Source organism: Phyllostomus discolor, chromosome 3, assembly GCF_004126475.2.
Source record: "Phyllostomus discolor isolate MPI-MPIP mPhyDis1 chromosome 3, mPhyDis1.pri.v3, whole genome shotgun sequence".
NCBI lineage: Eukaryota > Metazoa > Chordata > Mammalia > Chiroptera > Phyllostomidae > Phyllostomus > Phyllostomus discolor.
The window spans coordinates 35,264,846-35,289,297 of record NC_040905.2 but is presented as its reverse complement, the minus strand read 5'-3'; the positions used below and the strand labels follow the sequence as shown (position 1 = coordinate 35,289,297).

Below are 24,452 nucleotides of genomic sequence, written 5' to 3'. Positions count from 1 at the left end.
CTTGGTTGTGTTTTCCCTGTGATTCATATAAGTATTTCCTCTCGATAGGAACTTTTTGAAACACTGCTGCTAATAGAGCCCAAATAAATATCAGCTCCATGTACTTTCATGCATATATCATCTCATTTGTTTTTACATTATTCCCTAGGAGGTAAATATGTAACACTTGGTCTCATTAGCATCACAGCAGACTATTAGGCAAATCAACAGAATGAAAATTTAAAGCTACGCTATCAAATTGAAAAAGGCTTCACTTACCATATTTTGCTGTGTATAAGGCATACCCACAGTTTTTGTGTGCATTAGACATGGGATTGTTATACCCCTGGTGTGTAATCATTACACCCCTATATAATGTGCATCTTTATTTTTCCCTCAAAAATTTGGGCAAAAAAGTACACATTACACATGGTAAAACACGGGTATATATTTAAGCAGTAGCTCTCACCCACCTAAATCACCTCGGGAACTTATAAAATTTCATGCCCAGATCGACATCCAGAACAGTGACATCAGCATTTCTGGGGACAGGACCTAGGGGACAGTATGTTTAATGCCCCCAGTAAGGCTACTGCCTTAAAGGCTCACCAAGGTCCACTCACAGAACTGCTGGTTAAGACATGCATCCCCCACACCGACTACATCTCCCAGTGGTGCTACTCTCACCTGTTCCTGTCATTTTGAAATGTGATCATTTGAACCAGCTGGATACATTCGAGGCATGCCCCTCTTCCAATCCAAGCATAAATGCCTTATTTAGCCTTCAACAGTTTGCGTGAATAATTAATGCAAAATAAGCATCATACCCAATGTTAATACATAATAAGTTCAAAATTTCTCCTTGTTTTTTCCCCCCTCAGCCACCACATTTAAACTCAAATGTCTCTCCATTTCTTGTCTTCCCCTCCACCACCCCTGCTTTGGCCCAGCCTTTTGTCAAGTTAGAACTCCCTGACAACAGTCTCTGAGATTCAGTCCAAGACTCACGCTTTTGCCAGAACACATTTCCCTAAAAAGAGATTGTGCTATGTGAATCCAAAGCCTAGAAACTCTCACTGGCTCTCCACCACCTGCAAAGAAACCCAACCCCCTTACCACAGGACATCCTGAGTGTTGCAACTCTGTCGTTTGCAGGTTCACCCCTCGGGGCCCTTCATGATGGGGTGCTCTTGTGCACACGCTGTTTCTCTTGTGGAAAAAGTCCTCAACCGCATTCTCTCCCCTGGAAACTTACCACCCAAGACCCAGTTCAACAGCACCTTTCCCAGGACCCTCTCCTTGGTTCTCTGGGAAGAATTAGCTGCTGTGTTGTCTGGGCTGTCTCAGCACTGTGGCTTCACCTTTAGTATAGCAATCATGTTGGGAAAAGGATACTTCCAGTTACTAACATTAAAACAACACATGTGCTTTGCGCTTATTTAACTCACCGAGGAAAACACCCATATTTTTCAAGATTCTTGAAGTTTTAAAATATGGTTGCATATAATAGAATTGTGTTGGTTTGGTTTTGCTTTTTCAGGTTTTCACCCCTAAGCTCTTTGATTCTTGTTGAGAAAGGGAATCAATCTCTGAAAAATGTATCTAAATTATAAGAGAATGCCAATAAAATATGCCCGATTTTTACTATCTGAAAAGCATTTGATATCACAAAAAAAGTTTATTTTTCATGAACTATTTACATAAACTGATAAAGAGTGAGTGAGACTTTTAGGTTTCGTTTGTGGGGGAGGGCTCTCTCGTGTTTGCATCTAATTCAAATGTCTAGTTTTCAAAATAATCTGCCCACATGATTTTGAGATATGACTTATCCCAAATAGCTAATTGTTGACTCCAATTTTCACCTATTACCAAGCAGTTGAGCATTTCCATACACACCATCAAACACAGCTACAGCATCAAGAAGTCAGGCACAGCACTTTAGACCAAGACTTCAGCCTAGAGGTTTCAGACCTTTCTAAGCACCAAAAGTCACCCGGAGGGGCTGGTAAGTCACACATTTCTGGGCCCCTTCCCCAGAACCAGTAGATCTGTGGTGAGCACCACACTGTTCTTCTAAGAAGTGCCAAGCAGACACTGATGCTGCCAGTCTGTAGGCCACGCTTTCAGAGTCACCACACCAGTTTAACAGTGTAGGCACTGAGCTTTCACTCCAGGGCATGCACCTGTTGAGCAATAGTGAATAGTTTGATTGCCATCAAACATCCTAATGTTTCCAAATATCCATATTTAGCCACAGACCCACAGAAGCAAACCACATCGATATTAAGTCTGTTTTGGTATTGTTGTTGTTTTGGTCTACTTTGGTATCTTTAATTCAGTCAATCCTAGGGGGAAAAAATCAGTGTTTCTAATCTTAGCATCACAGATTTTAAAAAAAGAACCCTGAAGATTCTATCTGAAACATTTTGATTTTTACCCTTCTGGTAAATATAAGCATATGAGTTCCTGGCAACCTCTCTTTTCTAAAGGTGTATTGGATTTTTTAAAAATTCATAAATTTTGTCAGTAAAATTGGAGAAGCTCAGTTTCTTGCACAGGTATTCTACAAATAAGTGATAAAAGTTCCAACTACTAATTCTGGGAAAATCAACAAAAAAATCTATAAGGTTTTTTTTTGGCATATTATTGTCTTTGCTGTAATATTGGTTATAACTTTGTGTTAAGTGAAGACTGTGTGTTAGGCAAATCATGTTCTAGTCCTTTCCCAAGGAAATGAAATAATAAGCCTAGTAATGTACTTTTGTACCATGGTACTGTTTGCCAACATCCCTTAGTCACATGTTACTGAGAAGGATAGACTTTAGGCAGATGAGAAGCTTGGAGAGTATCAGCGATATTGGCTCAAGTTGGCCAAAAGCCTGGACTAGACTGAGGCTTGGAGATGAGATGCCCTATAACTTCCTACCATCCCACCACCTCCTCAGACGGCCCAAGCACAGAGCAGTCAGTATGGGACCATGGCCCTGAGGAAGGCATGTCCAGCAGGAAGAGAGACCAATGAAGCCTATAGCCTCATTGAAGAAACTTCCCAAATATCCTTTTTTTGGCATCTTGATTGGTGTTTCTAAAAGTCTGGAGTGTGAACCTCTGACCAAAATTGCTGATATTTGAGCTTGAAGAAATATATACTTTTAAGATAATGACCCTAAGACCATAGTGTTATTAATTTATATTAAGAATTTTCAAACCACTTCAATGTAAATCATAGTGATTAAGTCACTCTGTAAATTGTACAAGGAGGTCATATCATTTTTCAAACAAGGACTAAGGTTATTTAATTGAGGTGATATACTTTTCAACCATAGCTAGTAGAGGTCTGTATTCTAGCACCTGCACTTCAAATATGTGCTCATCATCAACCAAATCTGGCCGTTATTCATTCTTTAATTGAAAAAATATTTATTGACTATACTTTGTGCCAGATGTGTAGTGCTGAGGATACAACAAAACCAACAAGTTTATACTCCCGTGAGGGGTGTGGTAGATGGAATAATGGCCCCCACAAAGTGGTCACTGCCCAATCCACAGAACTTCTGAATATGTTCTCTTACATAGAAAAGGAGGTTTTGCAGATATGACTGCAACCTTGAGAAGTAGAGATTGTCCTGGGTTATCCAGGTAGGCCCAAACTAATCACATGAGTCCTTAGAAGCAGAGACTTTTCTACTGTTAGAGACAGACTCAATGACAAAAAAAGAGTCAGAAAGATGCACCTTCACCAGCTTTGAAGATGGAAGAAGGGGGTCAAGAACCAAGGAATGGGGGTGACCTCTAACGGTGGCAGGAAAGGGAAACAGATTCTCCCCAGAGGCTCCAGGAAGGAATGCAGCCCTGCCAACACCTAGATCTTAGAGCAGTGAGACCTGTGTTGGACTTCTGACCTACAGAACTACAAAGTAACACATTTTCTCTGTTAAACTACTGTGTTTATCAAAGGTGATTTGTCATAGCAAAATTAGAAAGATAATATAGGGGAAGACAGACAGTATTCAAGAAAAGTCAGTAAAATATATTTATATTGTATGTTGGATGGTGGCAAGTACTAAGAAGAAAAATAAATCATGGAAGTATGGCGAGGGGATGCAACTGTAGTTGGAGTAGCCTTCCACGTTGGCATTTGTGTAAAGACTTTGAAGTCTGTGAGGGGAAAGATTGTTTTCCACAGAGAGACTAGAAGGCTAAAGTCTCTCACCACTAGACAATGACCTTGCTTGTCTCAATCCCTGAATATCAACATCACAGGACCAATTACCATTCCATGATATCCAAGTTTCCCCCCATAATCATATATGAAAATTTAGGTTCGAAACTCAAAAGATGACATTTGATAAGGAAGTCTAAATAACATCACCTTTTCACATTTTCTGGAGAATACATGAAAACAAAATCAGTGCTATTTAATTTGCACCAAATTTTTAAAAAGATACCTTAAAACTTAGTCTAGCCCTGGCTGGTGTAGCTCAGTGGATTGAGCATGGGCCCTCCAACCAAAGGGTCACTGGTTCGATTCCCAGTCAGGGCACATGCCTAGGTTGCAGGTCAGGTCTCCAGTAGGGGGGTGCGCGAGAGGCAACCACACATTGATATTACTCTCCCTCTCTTTCTCCTTCCCTTCCCCTCTGTCTGTAAAAATAAATAAAATCTTTTTTTAAAAAATTAGTCTAAAGCAAACAACTTGGGGACACTCCAACTTGTTTCTTTGGGACCATCTACTCAACATCATCATACACCAACCACTTACAGCACTCCAAAGGGGTCTCATATCTGATATTGAATTGTTGCTATAACAAGTTGAGTACCAGGAAAAATAAAGCTATTGTAATTATTTTATTATCAAGGACTATTTCACATGCTAAATAAATAAAAATAAGATTGACCTACTAACTTAGTGCAGTTTTAGCTATTAGCCTTGATGGAATTGCCCATTGATACCCCTAAGAAATGTGATCGAAAAGACCAAGTTAGTGGTTTTGTATAGCCGTCCTCTTAAGTGCCTGAAAAAAATGGATGTCTGGTTTTTTATTTATTATACCTTATAATTTCCAATTAAACAAGAATAGAAATGCTATTATCTGTGTCAATAGATATAAAGCAAAAGAGATACCTAGCTAATTACTGGTATAATAAACATTCTACAATGATGCTTCACAGGAAATAGATCTTACCTGGTACTCAACATTTGGTCTGTGAACCAGCAGCATGAGCATCACCTGGGAGCTTGGTAGAAGTCCGCATTCTTGGACCCCACCCCACCCCACCCCACCCCACCCCACCCCTACTGGGTTACAAGGTCTCAGGTGATCCATATGCACATTAAGTGTAAACCTTAAATTGGTCAACATATTTTTAAAGATGTAATAGTTCAAGCTGAGGGGTAAAGGGTTTAGAAATTTAATTAATTCAAATGAAGCTAAATTGAAAATAGAGCAGAGGCGAGGAAGGGTACAAACCTCTTGCTGAATCAGAAGTTTCAAGTTGGTAGAAGACACCAATGCCCTTTGGCTCAGAGCTCATGCAAACTGCGACTTGACCTTTCAAAGGCCAGTGCTCACTCCGTCACTGCTCACGCAGAGAACTCACCGTTCTCCCTCTTGGCTCTTCTGTGCTTGGCCGGCTCTGCCTTGTTGGTTTGTTCTTGCTTTCGCTGAATCAACTTCTGCCTCCACAAAGCTTCCATGTAGCATTGCTCTAAAGCTTGGAGACCCACAGGGCAAGTGAAATTCTACTTCCTTTGACACTCTTTTGTATTCTTAACCATGAGGTCTGTCCTCAATGGGTTTTTTCCCCTTATGTTAAACACTCTTACACTGTAGCATCTGTCTTTTCATTTCCTAGCTACTCTCATTTAGACCAACTGCTATCTCATAACATTCTTTTTTAAATTTGTGGCTCAGCGATGAGCAAATTATTTCAAAAGTGACCCAAGTAGCTCAGAGCATCAGATAGACTATTTTTTTCCTCAACCTGGACATTAAGAAGTTTGTGACTTGAAATCACATAGACTCTTTGTATTGTCATGTACTCACACACACAACACTAAATATTCTCAGCTTAGCCACCAACTCCCTCCCCCTTGGCTATCACTCAATTAGATTTTTTTTTCTAACCAAAGGACAAGACTTCAAATGTGTCCCTATTTAACTCTATCTTGTTAGATTTGGGCCATTAAGTTCATTTTATATCCTGATTCTGTCATCCATTCTATTAGCTGTTCTTCCCCGCTTGAAGTCATCTTACTCTTTCCCTAAGCAGACCCCTTTCGTTATAAAGTGTGCCACCGCCCTCCCAGTGTTATGTGCTTTGTGTTATGTCCATTAGGATCTCTGTGCTGATGTTACAATGAGTTTGTTTTCTGACACACAGGTATGTGATCTTAAGTGCATCACTCAATTATAGTTCCTCCAGTAGATTACAGACTTCTTTATCAAATATCTTTTGTTTCTACTGTAAAATTTTACTTATCTTTTAAGTATACAGTTAATACTATATAGACTTTGGATGATGGTTAAATAAAAAATGGGTGAGTTAGGGTCTTGGTGTTTCAGATATAACAGAAGGATGCTTAGGAAATGCCCTTTAATGAATAAAACTATAACTTTTATTAGCAAAATAGAAGGTTCAGGTGAAGCTAGGGGTGCATCAAAGAAGGCTATAATTGGATTGTTCTTTTCAGGTCCTAGCCCATGGTAATTGTATGTTAGCCAAGTATCTTGCATTTGATTTTAAAACAAATCAGAAGTAGATGACTCAGAAATGGGTGAGTCAATCAAATTATAGACAAACCCCTCGGTACAGTGACTCTGGTTAATTAAATGTCTGTGACAGCAGAATCAAAACAAGAAGAACTGTATACAATTTAGAAGCAAGGTCATAAAATTATCCCTTTCAGCTGGAGACATCTTAACTCTTTCAGCATATAACATTTTTTTTATTTTTTTATTTTTTTTTTAGAGAGGGAAGGGAGGGAGAAAGAGAGAGAGAGAGAAACATCAGTGTGTGGTTGCTGGGGGCCATGGCCTGCAACCCAGACATGTGCCCTGACTGGGAATCGAATCTGTGATGCTTTGGTTCGTAGCCTGCACTCAGTCCACTGAGCTACGCCAGCCAGGGCAGCATATAACATTTTTAAAAGAGTAAGCATGGCCCTTTATTCTACTTGGTAAAGAAGACTTACATTTTGAAGTTAGATTTCACTTTATCTCATTTGAGTCAAGTACATCAAGCCGCATCCGTCCTAGTGTCTCTCCAATGATGACTTCCAGGTGAACTTCTCCTTTGCTGGCTCTCATACACTTTTCTTTGGTGATTAAAAAACTGCAGACTGTGTAAACACATATCTGGGAAATGGATACTGTTTTGGGTAATTCAAAAGCCTCACAGGATTAAAAACAAGCATGCTATTAAAAGTATTTTTAGTACACCCAATTTCATAAGCTGCTGCATTTGTTTATTTACATGAATGTAAATTTCAAATGTACGCACATGCCTCCACCCAGAGCAGAAGGTGAATGTGTGAACACAGTGGCGCTCAAACACCTCCAGGCCATTCAGGGATTGTTTCCAAGTAGGATTGTAAATACTTCTAAATACTCACATTTTGGTGACTCAGTTTTTTTCCTATAAGCTCTCATTTTGGCATAAGAAAAATATGATTTTAACTAAAAGTTTTCCAAAAGCATTCTTTGCAATAGTGAAAATGGAAATGAAAACAAAATATTTATCAATAGGGCCTCGGCTATGTAAACAAAAAAGGAAAACTAAAAAATAAAATTAAGCAATGGGAAAAGGTTCTTTTGGCCATTTTCAAGGCTAACCAACAATGCAGATTTTCTGTGGTATTGGATAACAAGAGAAGCTGACTTCCTAAAACGGTAATTGTAATAAATAATAAAAAATGTTTAGCTTTCCCTGAATTTATCTAATATAAAAGTAGAGGGGGAAAAATGCATTGAAGCAAACATCAACTTACTTATCTTAATAAAAGCTCCCAGTTTTAATGTGTCCAGTCAGACAACCTAGAAAATAGTGAGTAGTGGGCATCAGTCTGTTTCTCCCCTGCCCGGTCCCCTAGCTATCACGGATGCGCATCTGCAAAGAGCCAGAGAGTGATTTCAAGGCTTAAAAGAAACACTCTTTGATACTGAAAGTGGTAGTTAAGTTTCCCCTCATTGCCTCGCGGAGGTTTGTGCACCGGTCTGCAGCGTATCCCTTTCCCAAGCTGTCCGGTCAGCCTCGGTGCCCTGTGACGTCGGAGGAGGGCTCAGCCTTGTGACACAGCGCGCAGGAAGCAAAATGGTAGGGCACTTTGAAGATAGAACGATCTATCTTCATCGTTCTTAAGAAGTGAAAATGTTTATGACCACAAGAGTTTGTTTTTTGGTAAGGGAGAGTGGATTTTTTTTTAACAAAGCAGCTTATTAAAGTTATTAAGTAGTTTCTCTAGGATCAGCCATTTTTCCACTTTCTTATAGCACTGAGTGATCCTCTGTGATCGTAATGCAACTGCAGTCTTCCAGGAGAGAGTGTAGCGCAGAATGAGGTATACATCCTGTCTAATCCTGGAAGAAATTTGTACAGGGAACCAACTCCAAGGCAGATATGGAGCCCCCTCAGAAACTCTATGGAAAATCCGGATGTGTGAAATTCATGTGGAAACAAACAGAAGCGTCTATCCATTTGTATAAATCTCCCCGGAAGGTTTTCATGGTTCAAAGCTGATATTCGGTAACTGTATACACGGGTTAGATGGTCCATAAACATTCACAGGTGCAAAAACATAGTATGGATTTTAAACTCCTGTGTTGACCACAAGGTTTGTGATTTTGTAGGTACACTTTGGTTTACATCCTTTCAGGGAAAAAAAATGAGGGGTGGTTGTGTGTGAACACAGTGTGTGAATAAAATAAAACAGAAAAACACGAGAAGGGCAGATGTTCGAGAGCCACTGACTACAATGGTATTGGTCGGTATCAGTTTCAAGAGCCAACTACCCCGATTTAGAGGATTTGCATTTAGGACTAGCAATTAAATGACAAGCTAATTAGTCAGGAACTGAGTTAAGCCTACTGAGAGTGGTTAATAAATAGTCATATTAACAATGTTGGAAGATGTTTGTTCCAAGGCTAAAATACTTCTAAACCTTATTATCTTGTGATTGTTGAAAAAAGTCAGTGTTGTTCTGCCCCTGACCTTTTCTGTCCCTTTTCAGGGTAATTTTTACTCAGGTTAACTGAAATACATCCCCGCAGCAGAAGAGGCCCTCTGTAAATTGAGGAAGTTCTCCAGGTGCAATGCTCTGAAAACAGCAGGCATTTCAGAATCACATCCTGTAGGTTGTTAATGTCAAGTGGCATAAGCAACTTCACCTGACCACAAGATTCTTTTCCTGGAATTCACGCTTTCATAAGCAAGTGTTAAAAATTGCTGGCAATTTCTCCAGCTCTCTTAAAAACAAAATGGTCTTCTCAAATTATATATAGCTTCAGTGCATTAAGAGTTACCATGGTAGCCTAAGTGAGTTAATGTACAGATCAAACATGTGACACACGCCCAAAAGTAACAGCATTGGAGGATCACCTCTTTGCCACCTGATTGTCGTTTGTATAAAACAGCAGAGAGTGAGTGCAGCTGTTTGTGTGTGGCCAGCCACTGTGTCTAAGACTTGACTTTATAGGAGAATGAACATGAATATATGAATACCAACCTTGATTCATAGGAATTGTTTTAAAACTACAATCCAAGCAAATATCCTTTTATATTTAATTTTTCTCTCCTTTCTACATGGTTGTTGTTAGTTCAAGAACAAATATTTAAATGATAGACAGTCAGTGACTATTCTAAGTACTTTAAATCTTTTTCCTGTAAGGATCTGAATTTATTCTAAAATATCTGTTACAGAACAACAAGGAGGGGGCCAAGGGCAATGTACTATTACTGAAAGGAACCCCCCAGGTTCGTTATGTTCGCTGTCAGAGGAAAGACATCTCTCAAATCCAGAGATTCATGAAAAGGAAAGGAAATGTTTCTTTAATGCTATACAGACTTAAAGTAATAACCTAATGTCTTCATCAAAATCCCAAAGTCCCTTAAAACACCCACAAATACACACAGCCCTTCCTTTCCCACTCTGCCCAGTCTGGGGTACCTTATCTCAGGAAAAGAAACGGAAGTCTGTGGCTCAGGCAGTCTCCAGTTCTTCCCAGGAATCCATGCTCAGCTGATAGGCCTCCCTCAGTTCTCGGCACCATCAGCTGTGTCACTGGGATCTCTGCTAAAGTCGGGTGGTGGTCTCCCCTTCTAGGGCTGTGGGAGTCCCCACTCTGGCAAAATCGCGTGGTTCTCTCTTCACTGCCCCAGCCATGTGGTCCTCTCTACACAATGGGCTGTGGGGAGGGGGGGCGGTCATCACCCTGCCAAAGCTTAGTGGCAGTTCTCTGCTAAAGCCGCATGGTGATTCTCTCTCATAGGGCTGCGAGAGTCCCCACTCTGTTAAAGCCGAGTGGTTCTCTCCTTAATAGCTGCCAAGTCTGGGTTTAAATCCCCAAGCCAATCTTCCTCTGCAGCCCCATTTCTGACTCTTCCCACAATCGGCTACACTTGCCAGCACTCTCATATCCTTCCAGCTTTACTGGGCTGCTGCTGTGAGTCTGGGCAGCTGTGGCCCAGGTGTGGCCCAGATGGTTATGGAGTCAACCATCTTCAAGCTTTCATGCAGGTGTTATAACTTGGGGAACCTGCCCCCTAGTTACATCTTGGTGGGGAAGTTACTTCCATTCCCCTGGCTCAGAGCATGGCCACAGCCATTTAACATATCTATGAAACCAGTTAAAGGTTATAGATATGTTAAATGACCATGCCAGAGGTTAGCTGCAAAGCTGTTGCTATGCAAAACAGCTGTCAATGGCCCTGCTCCATTTGTCCCATTCCCCAACCCACACCTGTGGGGGCAGGGTGAGGATATCCTAATATTTCCTAACCACCTTGAGTTCTGGACTCCATTCCAAATACCCATGTGGGGTCCCCCCTCTTGGCTGCACCCTGTTACATATACTCTTCTTTGAACTTTGTTTTAGCTGAATTGTATTGTATTTTTTTAAATTTGTGAATGGGGAAGATAATACAATGTTCTATAACCACCCCAAATCTGGTTCCTTTTCTTTGAGTCTTAGTGGATGCTTATTTCTATTCATTCAGCACTTTTTAAAAAAGTATATAAAGCCAGCTCTACCTAATATGAAATGTAAATTGGTGTAAAAACTTTTTATATCCTCAACAAATGATCAGCTACTGTCTTCATATCTTTACATTCATCAATAGTCAACATTCAACCTTCACGGTAAACAAATATTTAAGCGCTTACTAGTTACCATACACTTTTCTCCCTTCTGGGGAAGATGGATGTAGAATTGGAAATGCAGCAAATATTATAGCAGAGAGGTGGGGGCGGGCCTCAGGGCCTATCAGAGGAGGACAAAGTCATAGAGCTGGGCCAGGGAGAGGTAGGGATGGTGTTAGAACAGGTAACTTTTCTGGAATTCACCAGGAAGTTATATCATTTGGAAAATAGGGGGTGGGGATAGGTGGGGACTATTGGGAAATGAGGGAGAGCCAGATAACATAGGATTTGGTGTTTTCTCAGGGCACGCATAGAGGCCACTGTGGTCAGCTGGTGAAGAGGGGTGTGCGGAGGGGCAGTGTAGACGTGCAAGGCTCGTTAGGAGTCATGCCTTTAGTGAAGGCAAAGGGTGAGGAGGACCTAAATTAGGAAAGAAAAATCATCCTGTGGTGTGCCTGTTGATTGTCGTTTCACCTGGTGATTTTGGCTCTGTCTCTCCTCCATGCCAGCCTTGGTTCCCAGGTTCCCCACGTTACCCGCGAGAGACCGACAGCCGCGCATCTATTTCTAATTTTATTCTGACTTGGTCTCTTTATGCGAGATGGGCCAAGTCTCCCTGGTGCAACAGCGGAAATGCATTTATGTAAAGACAGGACACCTGTGCTCCTTTCAGTCCCCTTCCCTCCCTGGCCTCATGCCTCAGTCCTCTTTCCCCATTCTCATCTGCACGTCATTGACTATTGCTGCCCCTGTCCTACCTTAGTTCCCATTAGTTATATTTTGCAGAGGAGACTCTTGTTAGGAGTGATTCCTTGTTGTTTCTTTGGATCCCTTGGAAGCTACCTCGTTAACATGGTGAATCCTCAGGGGCTGGCATATCTCCAGACCTGAGAAATATAAAGGTTCCTTACATATCTGAGGAATAATCCCATGCCAGCCTTCGAAACTGGGGAGCTCCATATATAAATGTATATATACATAGTTTGTGGTTATGAACAGTTCTTTGTGTCTTTTGAAAGCAGCAAAAAAATGAAAATATTGACATTATTCAATGAGTTAGTAGTTGAGATTAAGGGACTTCTGAGGGTTTTACTGGTTTAAATACAAAACCTGTGTCACAAATCCTGAGCCCTCTTGTACATCTTACCCATATTACATTTTTCTTTGAATGAAAGGTTCCATGAAACGTTTCTTCTTTTCTGTCTTTAAACCTGCTTTCCTCTTATGCTTCTCTTAGTTCTTCTTTCATGTACAATACATTCTCACATGAGCCTGTTTCCCTAAGAGGCACTTCTCCCCAATGCTCATGTCCCTTCTGCCCATCCACATGGATCTTCCTGTCCTGAATACCTACCATGACCCTTCTCGCCTCTGCCTTCCTTATTCCACTCATTTGAAATTTAGTTCTACAGCCTTTTTAAAAAAAGATTATTTATTTGTTTATCTATTTTTAGAGAGGGAAGAGAGGGAGAGAGAGAGGGAGAGAGAGAGAGAGAGAGAGAGAAACATCAGAAACATCAATGTGCGGTTGCTGGGGGTCATGGCCTGCAACCCAGACATGTACCCTGACTGGGAATCGAACCTGCGACACTTTGGTTTGCAGCCCATGCTCAATCCACTGAGCTGCGCCAGCCAGGGCAGTTCTACAGCCTTTTAAGCACTCTGGAAGGCCCTGTGGTAAGCACTGAGGATTACAGAAGAATATGGCAGAATGGCTGGTCACTGGTTACAGCCATGGAGCAGTGCTAATATAGAGATATACTTTTTATATAATGGAGAAGGAGGATGAAGAGTAGATTTGCTTTGCTGAACAGATCTAATGGCCTGACTTTTTCCAGGCCACCGTCCCCCCCAGGACTAAATATTCTGTCTTCTCTCTTAGGTAATTACAATACCCTACTAACCAGTCTCCTTCCTTATACCCTCCCCCTGCCATCCAGTCTTATCTCCACACAGTGTAGTTTATTCCACAAAAACAATAATTAGGTTACATTGCATTGCTTTCTGAACAGAGCCATCCAATGGCCTCCCCTATAATTTAGAGTCAAAGCCAAAGTTCCTTCTTTGTCTTTGAAAGGTCTGTATGATCAGAACTCTACCATCCACCTCCCAGTGACCGGACTGACCCCTTTTCAAGCCCCTATCCCCCACCCACTCACTTCCATACACTGTCTTCATCACTGTTCCTTGAACCTGCCAGGTATGTTCTGCATCACAGTCTCACTGTTCCCACAGCCAGGACATCTCTTCCTCTAAGTATGTGTCTGGTTGGTTTTACTCTATCCTTCAGGTCACTGCTTATTTGTCACTTTATCAGTGAATGCCTAACACCTGAAACTCCTTGCTCTATTTTTCTTTATAGCACATATGAATTACTATATCTTTTCTTGTTTAATTGTTTATTGACCATCTTTCTTCAACAAACAAACAAGGTCTATGAGGCCAGGGCTTTTATCTGTTTCTCCATCAGCATCTAGGATGGTTCCTGGCATGAAATAGGTGCTCAATAAATGTTTGTGGAAGGAAGGAAAGGAAAGGAAAAGAGGGAAGGAGGGAGGGAGTGAGCAGGGGAAGGGATAGAAGGAAGGAGAAAGAGGCACAGGGGAGAAACAGGAAAAGACAGAAGGAAAAAAGTTGGAAAGAAGAAAGGAGGAAAGGAAAGTAGGAAGGATAGTAGGGAGGAAGGCAAAACAGGAGAAAGTCTCATCAGTTTAACTAAGTCTCTAATATTTCTTAATGTCTGTTTAATATCTCTTTTAAGCAAAGGCAAAACTGGCCTTTGGCCTAGGGACTTTGGAAAATAGCGTTCTCTGGATAGAAACTAGCAAGGTTATTCTGTTTGCATTTATTTATTTTCAGATACCCTCACTGACTTTTATGATGAGTGGTATGGACTTTCTATTTATGGTAGTGCTATAAAGTTTCCCTTTAAATAAAGGCATTTAGGGTTTTCAAAAAGTACTTTAGAATTTGTAAAATAGATAATGGTAATGGCGAAACTCAGACTCTTAAAAATCATGAAGTAGAAATGTGGATATGGCAAAATATGAAGCTAATAAATTAATGCCTGAAATTGAGGGGTAATTGACTTAGAAAAATTATACTTTTTTTGAGGTATACTTCATCATAATTGCAATTCCTACTTCATCATCCATGAAACATTCCCTGACTACCGCCCTCCTCACCTCCTTTCCTGTTACTTGTTTTGTTAGACTCCTGGACCCTGTCCAATGTTGACCTGAAACTATTTGATATGACTCACTGTTGTTTGGGGTCTTTTAATTTTATCTTTTTAAACTGACGTAAGATCCTTAGTGTGAGTGATCATGTTCTGTCCGCCCCTCTTTTACATAGCCACCACATAGCACATCCTAGCACTGACATCACAGACAATTAATAACATGCATTTGTTATCTTCATCATGACTCACCTACACAATAAGGGATGGGGTCAGAGTATTCAGACAACAAAAATATCTAAGCATGATTTATGATTACTTTTCTTTGAACTAAAGGATGATAATGGAGTGCAAACATTATTTTGGCTTGTAAAACTGAAATCACGGTTTTGCCACTAGTAAAAATAATATGCATATTTATTCAGTCTGGTAAGAGAATGTAATTACTAGGGCAAAAGCATGAGATAATTGGAGCCAAATTCCAACACATGGATTTCCAAATTCAGTTTAATGTCTGCGAATTAAAACCTGCTAAAAATACTGGCCAGAATAGAAGCCACTTATAAATATATTAGTCTGGCACATTTTAATGAAAATGGGGAACATAAGATATTAAATTTCTTTAATATATTTAGATATAATGATATCAGGGACGATCTTATTTCTGCTGCTTTATAAATGGAGTTAGAATTATGTTTTCACTGGGAACTTTTAAGTTTAAAATACTATGAAGAGCAAGAACTATTTAGATCACCTGAAATGACCATTGCTTTGGTATCATTTTCTTCAACATGATCTATTATTAAATATGAATAATGTGAATAATAATGATAGCTAACAGGCATAGATCACTTGGTAGGTACCAGGCACTGCTCTAAGCACTGTGTGTTTTAGCTCTTATAGCTGTCACAATCCCACAAGTAAGAGCTCATGTCAGCCTCATTTAACTGGTGAGGAACCAAAGCTCAGCAAGACAGTTACTTACCCAAGACCACACAGCTAGTATGTGGCTGAACTAGGTGTTGATGCCCAGTGCTCTGGCACCCAAGGCCATACCCTTAAGCATGATCCTTGAATGCTGCTCAGATTTTCACAAAACTGTAGTCCAGGTGGGCAATGCCACAGCAAAGGAGTTCTAGCGCCAACACAAAGTTTGAAAGGTGGCTGTAAAAGTAAGTGTGTGAGCCTTGAAAAGCAAATTTGGCCCGCCTTTCTCAATGGCATTTGCAATCAGAAGAATTATTGTAATTTATGTTAAAATTCTAATATCAGCCCTGGCTGGCATAGCTCAGTGGATTGAAAGCAGGCTGTGAACCAAAGTGTCACAGTTTTGATTCCCAGTCAAGGTACCTGCCTGGGTTGCAGGCCATGACCCCCAGCAACTGCACATTGATGTTTCTCTCCCTCTCCTTCTCTCTCTCTCTCTCCCTCCCTTCCCTCTCTAAAAATAAATAAATAAAATCTTAAAAAAAATAAAAAATTCTAATATCCTTCTTTTTCAATAAAAAGAATTTTAAGGACTATGAATGTATTTTATACAAGGTTAAAGAAATTTTTAATGAAAGGCTGGTGAAATGAGGGTGAAATCCCTTTTCTGTTATACATTTTTTCTGTTCTACATGTACAATACTAAGACATGAAAGTCCTGTGGCCAAGCACTTTTCTTTCTTTTATAGATAGTATTAACTGTATTAAGTTAAGAACATTAGTAGTTTTTCTCATTTCTTAACATTGAAAAAGAGTTTAAGACTTTCCATGAGGAACTTCCAGACAATAATTTATAAGTGACTTTGAAATGTTTGCCACAGTTTAACCTTGAATGACTATTGATGTGTGTGTGCCTGTGTGTGTGTGTGTGTGTGTGTGTGTGTGTGTGAGAGAGAGAGAGAGAGAGAGAGAGAGAGAGAGAGAGAGATCTAGTGATTCTCAGTGAGTGTTGGGCCAAGGGAGATATATAATCATTTAGTTTGTAAAAGCAAAGTGATTTTTTTTCTCTGACCTTAATACTTTTTTCAATTTAATGCTTTTTAAATGATACTAATTGTGGTATTCATTTTGCTTTCCCTGGTAACTTAATTTTGAGCACTTAGAAATATGATTATTTGTGGTTCACCACATCTTTTGCTTGTTTTTCTCCTGAGCTGTTTTTGATTGATTTTTAGGAATTTTCTATATATTCAGAAATTCCTTATTGGTCATAAGTATTAGAAATATCTTCTCCCAGTAGGTTTACTGTCAAAACATTTGGAGAAATAGAGGGTTTTTTTATTCGGAGGAGTTTCTTCTAAAAACTTTTCATGTTTTGCCATTTACATTTAAGTCCTTTTACATATTGAATTAAATTGTGTATATGATATGAGAAGTAATCCAATTGTATGTCTTTCACATGGCTAACCACTGATTGACACTCCATCATTTCCCACTTTTTTTATTGCTGTTCAAGTACAGTTGTCTCCATTTTCCCCCACCACTCTCCCCCACCCCCACCCTCAATCCTACCCGCCTTTGGCTTTGTCCATGGGTCCTTTATACATAGTCCATAATGACCCTTCCCTTTCTTCCAAAATTATATTTTCTAAATGCTTGCTGCAATTATAAACAAACATAATATTTTTATATTGTCCAAATATGCAGAGAATTTGTTAAGCTTATGATACTTTGGATAATTTTCCTTCTGATTATTTTAGATATTCTATGTAGACAGTCATGCCATTTATGAAGATAAAAAGATCTGTCTTTTCTATTCTAATGTTTATATTTTATGCCCTTTCTAAAAATATTTATTGCCTTTCTACACCAATTAGGCCAGTGTTTCTCAAACTTTAAGATGCATAGGAATCACCTGGGGAACATATGAAAATGAAAATCCTGGTTCAGCATTAGTTCAGAGCCTGGGAGTCTGTGTTTCTAACAAGCTCCCAGGTGGTGGTGATGATGTTAGTTCAAGAACTAGACTTTCAGTAAATTTGTAAGTAAAAATCAAAAAACAAACATTATTTTCTTGTTTTTAAACTTAAAAGTATGCTTCAACATTTCACTAGTTTTAATAATTTCCATCTATTCCAAATTTGCTATACATTTTTATCATGAATATTTGTTGAACTTTATCAGAGAATTTTTATCATTTACTGAGATATATATGTAATTTTTCTTCTTTAATCTATTAATGTCGTGAATTATTAGCAGTTTTAATTGTATAGCCTTTTATATACCATGTATATAAAATACATACACATGTATTTAATTTACACTCACAAATATGTATTTATTGCTATTTATTCTCTAATGTTTACAGTTTTCAACCTGTCTTTATGATTTGAATAAGTTTTATACAATCCTTGAGAAATTATGTTTTTAAAAAATTATTATAAGTGAATTAGGTATATACCTTTTTATTCTAAATTCGTTACATTTAGCTTATTTCTTATAATAATATTTTGAAATACATTCTATTATTATCAGCATTTTACTGATCAAGGAACTGAGGTACAAAAAGATTCCATAATTTGCCTGAAGTCACATAGATAGTAATGGAACTACAGTTAGCAATCATTCTACCACTAAAATACAACAATGCTCATTTATTCTTTCCCTTTCAAATATTGTCCATTGGGCCCAGGCTGGTATGGCTCAGTTGGTTGGAGTGTTGTTCCATACACCAAAATGTTATGGGGTTTGATTCCCAGTCAGAGCACATACCTAGGTTGCAGGTTTGATCCCTAGTCGGGGAACCTACAAGAGGCAACCAATGGATATTTCTCTCTCTCTCTCTCTCTCTCTCTCTCTCTCTCTCTCATTCTCTCTCTCATTCTCTCTCTCTCTCTCTGTCTGTCTCTGTCTTTGCTAAATTTTCTATCATTGCTTGTATTTCTTTAAACAGATTGAATATATTTTTATTTTTGTTTTTGGTAATTCCAATATCTACAATCTTTGTAATAATTTATAATTTATTATTTCTGTTGATTGTTTTTATGGGAATTTACTTCTTTATGTATTCAGTAATTTTTCTGTAATGTTTCTTGGCATTTTGTATGTGGGAATTATTTGTGTTTAAAGTATATTTTTCCAGAGGGAACTTTCTTACACAAAATAACTGTATGATCTACCAACCGTAGACCTATTTAAACTAAATATTCGACTCCAGGCCAGATGAGAGCCCAGTCCCATGTGAGTATGCACTTGTGATTAGAAATTTTAAAATAAACATTTTTTTAGTGAGCTGCCTGGAACTGAGGCAAGTCTTGCCCTCTGCATGAAAGGTTTTACCCAGTACACTCAGTCTGGGTATTGACTTTTGGGTGTGAGACCTTGTGTGGGGTCTGAATGTGACTCCCTCCTCCTTTTAAGCCCTTAGCTTTGATTCTTCCCCTGGCACACAAAGGATTGGCAAATGCCTCCAGGATAAATATTAGCTCGAGTACTTTCACATTTTTGTGGAACTATGCTTTCTTAATTTCAAGCCTCAAATTATACCTCTTAATTTAATGCTTTAAAACAATCATCTAGATTAGAATACTATTTAGAGCAAAATTTTTTACCCTCATCTGAGGACAGGCTTATTGATTTTAGAGAGAGGGGAAGGAAGGAAGATCAAGAGGAGAGAAACATCAATGTGAGAGAGAAACATCGATCGGTTGCCTCTTGTGCGTGCCCTGTCCACTAAACCCACAACCTAGGCACATGCCCTGACCAGGAATTGAACCTGTAGCCTTTCAATATACAGGATGATGCTCCAATCAAGTGTGTCACACTGGCCAGGGTTACAGCAGATTTTGATGAATTAAATCATGATGGGGAAAAGCAGACTAACTGAACAGCATGCTGTATTTTATGAAATAAACTTACCTATGTAACTAGCAACTAGATCAAGAAGCAGAAATTGCCCCCTTTGTGCCTCGTTCCAGATACTGACCCCCAGGAGTAACTGCTATCCTGACATCTATCACCATGAGTGAAAGTAGTTTTTCCAATTCACATTCCAACCCATACTGCTGCAGTTTTCTGGTTGCTCCACATTCTAGCCAGCACTTGCTATTGTCTTTTTAACCTTAACCATCCTGATGGGTAAGTAGCAGTCTGGTGGTATAATTTTAATTTGCATGTTTTGATGTCTACTGACTGTGTTCATGTCTAAAAATCTTTTCTTAGCCATTTTTATCCAGCCTTTTAAAATGTTCTCTACTGGAAAGTGTTCTTCTGCGTAGCTAGTTCACCATTTTGCTGGGAATTACTTCAGGCTTCATGAAAGACCAACTAATAATTTCACTAAGCATCTCTACTCTAATTTTCTTTTTCTTCTCTTCAAAACTCTCTTAATTTTCCAGTACTCATGAAGTCAATCTTTAATTTGTCCAACCAGTCTTTGAGCTCCCCCTGCTGTCTTTCATCTAAATTATATACCTACTGGTTATATATAATTACAATAGTTTTTAAAATGAATTCTTAAACAATAAGCTATTTTAAGCAGAAATATTTTCTTTTTTTCCAAAGACAAAGGTATCCATAAATTTAGATACTAACTCAGGACAATAGAAATATAAAAGTAACACTTAAACACTAACACTAAAAAACTTACTTGTCCCTGGCTGGCGTAGCTCAGTGGATTGAGTGCAGGCTGAGAACCAAAGTGTTGCAGGTTCGATTCCCAGTCAGGGTACATGCCTGGGTTGCAGGCCACTGCATCCAGCAGCCGCACATTGATGTTTCTCTCTCTCTCTTCCTCCCTCCCTTCCCTCTCTAAGAATAAATAAAATTTAAAAAAAACACTTTACTTGTCATATAAAAACCATTTGTATTAATGTAATAAATTAACACTTCAAATGATTAAAAACTACACAAACTGTGGAGTCCTCTTCTCAGGTAACTGTAAACATGTTGAAGTCAGCAACATGACTTATACCTCTTTCTACTTCCTCACAGCTCTCAGAATATTTCCTTTGATGTAATTCAGTAACTAACAACTAAAAAACATATAAAGGCATTTATTTGTCTTTCTGCATCCCAGATCATGGAATAAATTTCTTTAGGGAAATGTAGCTGAAATGAATAAAGCATACCATGCAGTGTTTATATTTATTTCATCAGTCAACTATGACGAATAATGTCTCCCTATATTACATTATAAAAAGGTTCTTCTTTGTCAAGCTTGCCAGTTGATTAGCTCCATAAAGGCTTGTGATACTTCAAAAATTATCAGGAAGCAAGAAAATCCATAGCATTAACCATGTAGATTACTGGGGGAGACAGGTATATGAGGACTGAATGGTAACGGAAAAAAATACAATAAAGGCTAATTTTTTTAAAAAATGTAGACTTGAAGCCATAAAATGAGCACATAAGATTATAGACTTTGGATGTGGGTAAATCTCAGTAATAATAACATTTAACCTATAGGACTTTTATAATGATAAATGCAGTAATGTGTGTAAAATGCTTAGCACTGTGCTTGACACATAATAAATTCCAAATTGTATTTTAAATAGCTATTGTGTTATGAATAAGCCATAGTTGGCATTTTTTTCTCCTGGGAATGTGCTATTTAAGTGTTGAAAATCTGCTTTTCCCCTGTCCACCTTAATTTCCTTAACATTAGTTTTGAAAGTGGTGCCACATACTCTTATATTAGTGCACTGTGAGAGGCCAATCAAATCAGGGCATAAAAAGAGTAATTTCCTGCTCCTCTCAGCACCCTTTGCTAATAACGCTGTTTGAGCACATTCTAGAAAGACTGCTGATGTCAGAGCCAATTGAGAATTGGGCAGGTGGATGTTTTTAATGTCCACTAATAATAATATTACTTTCATATTCTCTACATTCTTGCTGTATTAAAGCTGCAGTTCCTTTTGGCTAGCTTCTGAGTGTAACCTGGGGACACATTATTCTAGCTTAAGGAAAGGAGCAGAGGAGGAAAACCAAATACCCAAAACCTAGATTAGCCACTGTATAGATTCAGGTGAACATCCACCCAAAATTTGGTTTGAATGGTGAGACTAATGACACACTCACACACATGCCCACACACCCTAAGAAGTTATGAAACATTTATTACAAACATAATTGAGGATTTGGGGGAGCGAGCAGAGCAAGTTGACAGGCTTGGGGATTTTGTGGATTTTACAGTTGGGGCCAAGCTGAGAGTTTTGCTTAGTAGAGGCTTGTGTGGCTTGAGTGTCTCACCAGTTTACCAGTTTGCCCAGATTGGGGGCAGAGGTGGAGAGCGATGGGTGAAATACAGGAGCAGTCAACAAACATCACACAATGGGGTCAGACTTCTTATTACAGGGAACAAGATGTATGAGAACAGAGAACTGGACAGCAATGATACAACACCAATACTTACTAGGACTGAGAACTAGGGAAGCTTTTTAAAAATTATTGTTGCCTGTATTTCTATTGGTAGACACATGTTATTGAACTGAATTTCATTAGATGGGGGTGTTATGTTTTCCATCTGACTTCCTGTCATATTAGTAAGGGGAATCCTGTTTGCTTTAAATTAATTAAAGTAATGTACTATTTCTTGCTAATAAATGTAAAATGGGTTGTTACTAAACATGTATATGTAAACAGCTGGTACTTGATCTAGTTATTGTATGAAATAATATCATGTGTAACTTTTTTAAATAGACAGGATGACAAACCAGGCTGGGATTCAAGGGACTTTATGTAACTCTCTCTCTCATGGCATCATGTCAAGTCTGCTATACATTGTACCTATCACATGTCATTGTGTTCATTTGTTTCGTATTTTTTATCATTTTTTCACTCAATAAATATTTTACTGTTCTCCCAACACATCCCAGGTCCTGTGTAAAAAGCTTAATGTTTTGTCCTTGTCTTAAGAAGGTCATAGCTTTTGCCAAAGTAGGAATACAGGATGATAACACTTATGCAATATTATAAGGTCTCTAGTAGAGAAGTTTATTTAATATCCTGGGTATGTTGCTTTAGACTTCTAGAACCTTTATAAGTAAATACAACAGAATACATGCATTTCGATGTTGAGGAAAGTCATAAACTCCTTATTTGTTTCTTGTTTTATCTTCCATCACATATCAGTCTCTAAGGCTCTGCCCCAAGGAAAATGTTTGCTCATATCAAGAGAGCAAATCACATTCTGCGTCAGGTGGACTAACCCACAGCACTTGGAGTTACATTACAGTTCACTAAAAGGTCATAATCCAGGAAGAAACCAAGCTAGAAATTCATAGCAAAGCATAGTGGAAGAATTCCGAGAACATAAACTGACATTTTTGAAAGTGAGGAAATAAAACCTCAAGTTATTTGAACTTTCAATAAACCCTGAATTCCGGTTCCCTGGGCACCTGTCATTTATCGGTAGCCCTGGATCGTAGCACCTGAGTACTTGAGACTAGACGTCATCTAGTCATATCACTGACAGGTTATCACTGAGTACACAGCACGCCGGCTGTGTTGTACGGTCTCGGGTTTCATGAGAACCTTTGTATGGACCGTTAGTAGTGAGAGGATTTCTGTGGAAAGGGATCTGCCCCCAGCATCCATCAGTTTCATTGAGTTATTTTACTGTTTTCATTTTCCTTTTACTTGACAGCACAAGTTTCTGAGAATCTAAATTCAGTTTTTCCTCTTATTCTCCAGGAGTGGTCATACATGATGAACCTATCCAACCTTCATTGCTTTACCACACTCTGTAAAATTACCTAAGAGCTCTACAGCATGAAATTAACATTACAGAATATTGTAGTCTTAACTTCCTTTTTTTCTACCCTCAATGATACTGAAATGAGGGGTCTTCAGCAGTAGAACCCTCTTTAAATTATATGTTTCAATGCTATTCACTGTCTTTGGGCTTCTTCTGGATTCTTTTATCCCAATACAGAAGTTACACTATAATTAAATGACAGTTAAGAGACAGATCTAGTCTTCAAATATAGTCAAATAAAAGCAATAGTAGCAAAATACATTAAGGCTTTTTAATATCATATAAAACACCTGTATTTTATTAATGCTTTGTGATGTAAGATTAAAAATAGTGTGGAATCAGATGTTAGCTTGTCCTTTCCACTAGAATTTCTCCATATTTCAGTTTCCATATCAATATGAAGAGAATAATTCTTGCAATATTCCCTAAGGAGTGTCTTATAAGATGAAAAACAAAAACACTCGTAAGGAGTGTCATACGAGATGAAAATGGAAAGAAAAATATCTTTGGGAATCTAAATGGAAAAGAATAATACTTTCCGTTTCCTAATTGACTTTACATAACTATCCAAGTTTCATTTATCTTGTTTTCAAAGTGAACAGAATGTTTCTGTCTTGTCAGTATTCACTCCAGGTTTTAACTGGTGGAAGTATGTGTATGGAAGAAACTCCTTTGCTCTGAGCCCAAGTTTACCGTTTTCTGAATCCGAGCCACATTTCTTGAAACCTGACTCTGTCAGGTTGGAGGTGATTAAATAGATACTATTCTTTTAGGCTAATATTGATTTATTTGGGTGGGTGTTTCACCTTTGGAAGTCACGACATGCAAGTCTGACCTCTTTTTGGGGATTATAGTCTCAGACTTATCTACTGATGGAACATATTATGTGCATGAAGGCCTATGGTATTTTGTTGTCCTCTGGTATGCCCCATAAATTTAATCCAGTCATTACCTGCTATATGACCTCCATGGACTGAAATGATATTCTATGCTATTAAGGAAGGACCTTTTAATTTGACAAAAATGTATTGAGTGATCGCTCTCTTCTAAGAGACATACTGTGCTATGACATCTGAGAGATGTGGGGATGAAGAAAGGATTGCCTGAATCCTCAGAGAAATTACAATACGGTAGTCCCCCCTTTATTTGTGGTTTCACTCTTTGTGATTTCAGTTATCCACAATTCAAAAATATTAAATAAAAATCAGAAACAAACCATTCATAAGTTTTAAATTGTGTGCCATTCTGAGTAGTGT

The 24,452-nt window shown here is 38.6% G+C and overlaps 1 protein-coding gene and 2 long non-coding RNA genes across 3 annotated transcripts in view; 2 read left to right on the top strand and 1 right to left on the bottom strand.

Moving 5' to 3' along the window:
* Positions 1–24,452, top strand: part of PDE4D (phosphodiesterase 4D) — a 798,342-nt gene that overhangs the window by 344,276 nt on the left and 429,614 nt on the right.
* LOC118499225 overlaps positions 1–24,452 on the top strand; it is a 108,477-nt gene that overhangs the window by 60,340 nt on the left and 23,685 nt on the right. The window lies entirely within an intron of this gene.
* LOC118499227 lies at positions 19,569–23,257 on the bottom strand. The gene is made up of 2 exons (XR_004901753.1): positions 20,280–23,257; positions 19,569–20,083 (listed from the first exon to the last, which is right to left on the bottom strand). It is a non-coding gene; the product is annotated as an uncharacterized LOC118499227 (long non-coding RNA).